This window comes from Diachasmimorpha longicaudata, unplaced genomic scaffold (genome assembly GCF_034640455.1).
Source record: "Diachasmimorpha longicaudata isolate KC_UGA_2023 unplaced genomic scaffold, iyDiaLong2 ctg00000142.1, whole genome shotgun sequence".
NCBI classification, from domain to species: Eukaryota; Metazoa; Arthropoda; class Insecta; order Hymenoptera; family Braconidae; genus Diachasmimorpha; species Diachasmimorpha longicaudata.
In genome coordinates this window covers 57,501-65,000 of record NW_026973951.1, presented here as the reverse complement: position 1 = coordinate 65,000, position 7,500 = coordinate 57,501, and the positions used below count along the sequence as shown (strand labels likewise).

The 7,500-nt window shown below is 57.8% G+C and overlaps 1 pseudogene; it reads right to left on the bottom strand.

The window, feature by feature from the left end:
* LOC135172030 (large subunit ribosomal RNA) overlaps window positions 1-7,500 on the bottom strand; it is a 13,308-nt pseudogene that overhangs the window by 2,332 nt on the left and 3,476 nt on the right.

The window sequence follows — 7,500 nt, the reverse complement described above, 5'->3', positions numbered from 1 at the left end:
GGTACGGAGTTTCTTCCAGTCGTACGGTGTGCAACGGTCCACCCACCCTTGGGCTGCATACGACGCGACAGCCTGAAAAACGCCCTGAAAAACGACTTTAACCGATCGGTATCGGAGCCCCCAATGCTTGTGCATTAGGGCCGATAGCCGAGTGAAAAGGACTCTAGCCTTTTCCTGTATGTATTTTGTATGGGTCCGGACCCGCATGTTTCTATTAAAATGTACCCCGAGGTACCTCACGCTCTCCTTGAATCTAATTTTCTCCCCGTCGAGCCTAATCTCGGGTGGGCGGATATCCAACACCGGTTTCACGCGTCGGCGTGTCCTTCGCGCCCGATCCCACCTGTACCGCACCAGCGGCGCTCTCTTCTGCGAGTTGCATGACAGGACAATTGCCTCTGTCTTGCTCCTCGACAGTTCGAGCTTCGCTGACGCGCACCACGACGCGATGTGTTCGGCGACGGCTCGGCCTGTCCTCTCTATTTCCTTACGCGAGTCGGCCGATACGACCGCGATAAGGTCGTCCGCGTAGGCGACTTCGATATCACCAAAATTCTGCTCGATGCTCTTGAGGAGGGCATCGAACATGAGATTCCAGCAAGCGGGGCCCAGGACTGATCCTTGTGGACAGCCCCGGGTGGCCGGCTTGGAAACCTCTTGGTCGCTCCAGGCGATCTTGACGGTCCGATTGTCAAAGTAGCTCCGGAGCACTTCAAAGACATTCTTCGGACAGTCTCGATCCGCCAAAGACTGGAGGACTAGGGGCCACCACACGTTGTCAAAGGCTCCTGAAATATCGAAAAGGAGTCCAATGACGTACCTCTTGTCGTTACCGCGTTCGACTAATTCACGCAACTCTACTATCGCGTCTTCCGTGGAGCGTCCAGGCAGAAAGCCATATTGACGTCCTGATATTTTGTCCTCAGTAAGGACTTTCGCCATAAGGATCCCGTGCAGGACCTTTTCGAAAAATTTCCCGACAACCGACAAGAGGCAAATGGGACGGTAGGATTTGGGGTCGGACACATCCTTGTGAACTCCTTTGAGGAGAGCACGAAGTGTGCCGACTTTCCAAACGGTGGGGAAAACGCCGTGCTTAAGGCAGGCGTTGAAGAGTCGCGTGAAGATGTGAGGCATCCTCATGACCGCGACTTTTAGGACCCTAACTTCAACTAAATCGCATCCTGGGGCTTTGTCGTTCTTAAGGGTCTTTACGAGACCCTTAAGTTGGTCGTCCGTCAAGTCTCGTGCGTCCTCTGTATGAACCCTTAGGTTCTTCACGCGTTCGCGGATGTCTCTCTGTTCCGGTGTGTCGGCGTTGGGGTCGTCGTCGGGTACGTGTGTGTCCAACAGTACCTCAGCAGTCTCACGCATTGTAAGTGTCGTGCCATTCGCGGTTCTAAGGGTGCTGAGTACCGTGCCTACACGCAATTTATCAGCGGCATATTTGTAATGGAAGCCCCAGGGATTCGCGTTGCTTTCCGTTGTTATGTAACCGCGCCAGCTATTTTCTTTACATGTCCTAAGTAGCCTGGTGTACGACCGCAGGACTACACGATACCTATTCTGTTTAATTTTTCGCGCGTCAGGGTTAGTCTCCCTTCGGTAGCCGTTTCGGAGACGACTGACCAGTTTGCGTTTGCTGGTCAGCTCCTCGGTCCACCACGGATTCGCGCGACGGTAATGTCTGCGGCGCGGCATCGAATCTTGGCAGGCTTTGGTGAGTACGTCACCCAGTACTTCTGCCATTCTCTCGACATCCGCTGTAGAATCCAGCGGATGGTCCACGAGTTTCTCACGGGCCTCCTCATCGAGGGTCGCCTCGAACTTTTCCCAGTCGGCCCGACGAACGTTGAACCGCATGGTAGAGCCCTCGCCGACTCCCGAGTTATTGACGCGCTGTGAGGAACTCCGGATCGCTAAGCGAAAGAAAACCGACGTGTGGTCACCGGTGGACCACTCGTCCTCCAACCTCCATGCACGTATGAATTTATACATGCCAGGGGTGGCCAGTGTGACGTCGATGAACGACGTACCTGCGGCACTCCTGAAGGTTGGGCCCTGCCTAGCATCATTCGCGACGCGGAGACCGAAAGACTCTATGAGCTCACCCAGGAGGACACCACGGTCAGTGGTCCTGGGGCTCCAAAGGGAGTGTTGGGCGTTCGAATCGGCCGCCACCAGAACGCGGCGACCCCTGAGACAGCTGAGAACCTTTTCAAGCTGCCTCAGGTGGATTTCTATGTCGTCCGAGTATTGAAAATAACTGGAGACGACGAAGAAGGATCCACCGGGGACGCGGGCTTCAGCACAAACGCAATGTGCATTACTTAATTGGGACACGTAAGCAATCTCCACGATGGAGTTGCACGCAACGACGGCTGCCCACGGTCGCTCCGTTGAGCTCGCGGCAATACGCATTCCGACTCCTAGGCCGCGGATGGCCCAGGTGTTCGCCTCACGAATGGCATACGGCTCCTGGAGCAACAATATGTCCAGACGCTCTTTGCGAATTAACTGGAAGACCTCCCCAGTTACTGCAATTGAGCGGGACATGTTCAATTGCAGTATTCTAATGTCGCGTTGCGCGCCCGGTCCCTCGATCGCAGGGGTCCGGGGAGGATGACCTATTGGAACGGGGGGTACCGGTGAGCCTCCGGTCGCGACGCGATGACTATCGATCCTACTTAATCTAATTTGGCACTCGCGAACCCTACCTAATAATTGAGTGGACTCACCGGTTGAAGTTCTTGAAGATCCCGGCGTTGGCTGACTCGGCTGCGCAGTCAGTCCCGCGTTGTCTGCGACGTCCTCGACGTCCTCGTGGACAGCACGAAGGCTGGAACCTTTCCCTCGTCGGGAGGGCAGTACCCCGGCGCACGGCGGGCGACTACGAACCCTTGAGGGCACCACCCTCCTTGGGTCCCTCGATGTAGTCGCTGTAGGTGGTCCTCTGGCATGCTGAGAAGCGATGCGCAGACTTCGCCGCACGACGGACGCATTTTTGTGCCCCCCCGGAGATCCGATTGGGGGCAGTTTAGCCTCCGGACAAGATTTGCAAAAATGCCCTGCCATGGTTGAAGTAGACGATACGGTCGTCGGCCGTGCCAAAAGGCAAGAGCTGAAAAGCTGAAAAGTAAAAGAAAAAGAATGAATAAGAATATTAGGATTAGATGGGACGATTCCCAGCGGCACCGAGCTGGGTAGCTCGGGACGCTGAGCACCGTCCCTGGGAGGGGGCCTTCCGGTTCCCGCCGAGCTGGGGAGCTCGGATCGGGGCCCGGTGGAGGCGCTGAAGGAGTGCTCCGCCTCGACTCCCCTCGAAAGAGGAGCAGAGAGGGAGCAGACCCACAGAAAGGGGGAACCCACCCATCCCACCCGACGACCCACCCCGCGAACCGTCCCTTTCCCGAGGGATACCCACCCACTCCCCCTGACCCAACCCCCACGTGTGGCGTCGCGTTTTCGCCGGCCTCCACCGTTGCGGGAGGTTCCGACTACTAACGCGTGGCTGGAACAAGTTGCGAGAACCGCAATGTCCATGCCCTTCGCACTGCGAAGCAGCCAGTCCCCCCTCCCCCGCACCGCCCCGCGAACCGTCCCTTTTCCGAGGGATACCCACCCACTGACCCAACCCCTACGTGTGGCGTCGCGTTTTCGCCGGCCTCCACCGTTGCGGGAGGTTCCGACTACTAACGCGTGGCTGGAACTACTTGCGAGAACCGCAGCGTCCATGCCCTTCGCACAGCGAAGCAGCCAGTCCCCCCGAACCCCCACCCACGCGTGGAATTACCCGTCCACCAACCGATTCCGCCCTCCACCACGTGGAACCACCCCTCCACCAGCCGATTTCGCCCTCCCTCGCGTCTCCCGAAGTCCTGCCCACCCACCGTGACCAAATCCGCGACCCTCCCCCTCCGAACCCCCCAGCAAATAGGTCTCGCGCCCCTCCACCCGTCGATTTCGCCCTCCACCACGTGGACCCACCCCTCCACCACGTGGAACCACCCCTCCACCAGCCGATTTCGCCCTCCCTCGCGACCCAATTCGCGACCCCCCCCCACCGAAACCCCCCCTGGGCACAGGGTTTCACCCTGCACCCGCAACCCCCCTAGGTATAATTATTGAGACCCCCCAAAAGGGGGATCCCAATCCTTACACCAAGTTCGACTCAGGGACCGCGGGGTCGTCACACCCCGTGTGTAAGGGCGGTTTTACCCGCCATTACACCCCCTGCGGGACGTAGGTAGGGACAGCGAGAATCGTCGTTAATCCATTCATGCGCGTCACTAATTAGATGACGAGGCATTTGGCTATTTTTTTTTTTTTTTTTTTTTTTTTTTTTTTTTTTTTTTTTTTTTTTTTTTTTTTTTTTTTTTTTTTTTTTTAAGAAGGGGAAACCTTTTATAGGCACCTCAGCATCGAAGCTGAGGTAGTGTGGGAGTCACTGCGAACAGCATACCCACTAAAACCCCTTCTCTTACTCGCCGATGTTATTGGCGAGCGACGGCTTTATTTCCTGCTGCCGAATTTACGATGTTCTGCGAGGGGCAGGTACCCAAATGCAATGGGGGGAGAAGCGCGGATCAGCCCACCCCAACGCGTGCTCGTGGGGCCATAGAAGTCATTTGGCCCCACCGGGTCCAGTTGGTATGGGACCCCTGCAACACCCTTGTGGTGATGCCACTCAAGAGCCCCACAGGAACGCCCAGACAAGATCCCAATGACTCGGCGGACGCCCCACTCCAGACACCCCTCCATGAAAGGGTGCATGACGTCACAGTCACCGAGGAAGGTGGCAGATTAAGGGTGGCAGCAGCCAACTCCTTAACCTGCGAGGTGTTATATTTCGCAACCTTCCTCAGGTGACTGTCGTCGAGCGGGGGACCACCGGACACGATCTGAGCGTCCAGGATGAAGCCTCTCGAACCCGATTTGACCAGGAGGTCCGGTTTCCTCAAGCCCTCCACTGTGCGGAGATGAGGTTCTACAATTACCTCCATCTTCCGCGACCGCAGATGGTCGGCGAGGGTTTTACAGACGGCATCATGTCGCTTCACCCTGCCGCCGTGTGTACGGAAACAGGACTGAACGACATGAGCGGCCGTCTCAGTGCAATCACACCCTGCGCGGCACTTGATGTTGGCGTGCACGCGCCTCTCGCCGCGGGACGTACGGACTAGTGTGGGGAGGCAGTTGATGCGTGTGTGGTGGTATTGGACGTAGTCCCTTCCGGGCACGCCCGATACACCCGCACCAATCCACCTCGTTGAGGCAGATGTTCGCCCACACTCCCTCAGTTCCTTGCCATCGACAGAGGTGTATAGTCTGTCGGCCCAATGCTTGCCACGCAACTCGCGGCTATAGAGTCTCTCACCACAGGGGTTCAAGGCTCTATCGGTCCAACGGATGCGGTTTTGGACCCACTCCGACTCATGTGCAATCCTGACGGATTGAGACGAAGATTGCCTCATTGACATGAGCCGGTCTCGCATTAGGCCGGGGATGGACGTAAGGAATGAGGGAATGCCTAGACCGCCGTCTCTGCAGGCCGTGTGGAAGTAGGCCACCGGCACGTCCTTGGGAAATCGGAGCCATCTTCTGATCGCGGCTCTCACCTGAAGGTCGAGCGCGCGCAGGACCTTCAGCGTACAACCAGCCAGCACCAGGCGATGGTAGTACCTGGGGATGAGGAAGCAGCGCAAGATGGTGAGGCGCTGCTGTGGCTTCAAGGGCGCTCGCGTAATGCGCTGTAGTTCCACCTCCACGGACGGGGAAACCCTCTTCAGGCCAGCTGGGCTAAGGTTCACACCGAGGTATCGCCATTCCTCGGTGGGGCCCAACTGCTTGACGGATGACCTGTCACGAAGCCTGAATTGAGGAGAGGTCAACACCTTGACCTTTTTCTCCCGACCTGATGGTACAATGGAGGTGGCAACGCATTTGGACGTGTTGAACGCGAGCCCCTGTTTACTGGCTGTGTCTTCCGCCGCGATCAGTGCCGCAGACATACCGGTGGTCGAAGAGGCCACCAAGCAGATGTCGTCCGCGTATGCTACGGCACTTATCAGATGGTCCGACTCCATCTGGTACCCGACGGACGATGGTATCGACCGCAGGATCCGATCGGTGACCAACGAGAAGATGATGGAACTCATAGGGTCACCCTGTCGCACCCCCCTCCTCACAACGATTCTCCCGGACTTCCCGCCCGGCACCTCCAAGATGGTTGTGGAGATGCGATACGTGGTTTCCACGTACCTCACGAGACTGTCAGGCACACCCGCCTCAGTGAGGGCCGATGTTATGGCCTCGTGGCTGACCGAGTCGAAGGCCTTGGCAACGTCGAGCGACACAATGTGAAGCTCCCGTCGGCGACTACGGGCGTGGTTGATGGCCGCCGCCAGAACTGCTATGTTCTCGGCGCAACCATCTTCCAAGCAACGTTGCCTTTCATCGACCAAATGTTCAGCCATCATGCGCTGTGCTAAGATCTTGTGCAGCTGACGCACAACCACTGAGGCGATGCTGATGGGCCTGAAGTCCGCAGGCGACATGCCATTCGCCTTCTTGGGCACGAAGACCGTCCTACTTACCAGGATGTCTTCGGGGAAGGAGCCGGTGTACAGGACCATGTTGTAGAGGAGGGCTCTGACAGCGATCGGGCACTGCTGCCACGCCCGCGGTGTGATCCCGTCGATGCCAGGTGCCGAGCCATTAGGGACTTCGACAGACTCCACCTCTTTAGCAGAGATGGGCTGCGCCAGTGCGTTCCTCTGTTGGTCATGAGGCAGACGCGGGTGTTGCTCCACCTGGATTGAAGGATGGCCGAATACTGGTTCCCAGAATTCGACCATCTCCCCCAGGGGAGGCACCGCTGCGTCCCTTTCCCCATCCAGAACCAACTCAGCAGCTCTGCTCATGTTGGCCCTAAATAGGGACTGCATCTTGGCGTATTCCCTACGCCGGATCTTCTGGCGGCTCGGCTCACCGCCCTCCTGATCTCTACGTCGTCTGCGAGGACGACGTCCTCGCCTACCTGGGGGTACCGCCACGGAACGAATCCAGTCAGCGATGCCACCAGACACGTCGTCACCCCCCAGCAGCCGCTCCCCGAGGCGAATCAAAGGATGACCCAAGCTCGCGTCATCCTTGGAGACTACACGCATGAGACGCCTAATGGCCTCAGCATACATGTCCCGGGGGTCAGAAGGCGGGAGCAACGCTCCCTCTCCCGAGGCGCTTGGCAGATCGGCGGCCGGGCTGCTCATCTGGGTGGTTTGGGTGCTAGGCGGGGAGGGTGGGGCAGGAGGGATGTCTTGGAGTGCTGCAATTGCCTGTTGGACTAGCAGGCGGTAACCAGCCGTCTTCCTGGCATACTTAATTCCATCAGAATTTCTTCCGGGGAAAAAGGGTGCCAGGAAGAGGTTGATAAACCGGACGGGATTCCCGGCTCTGTCACACCCGAAGTGTGCGACGTAGGCCTCCTCCGCAGCAGCC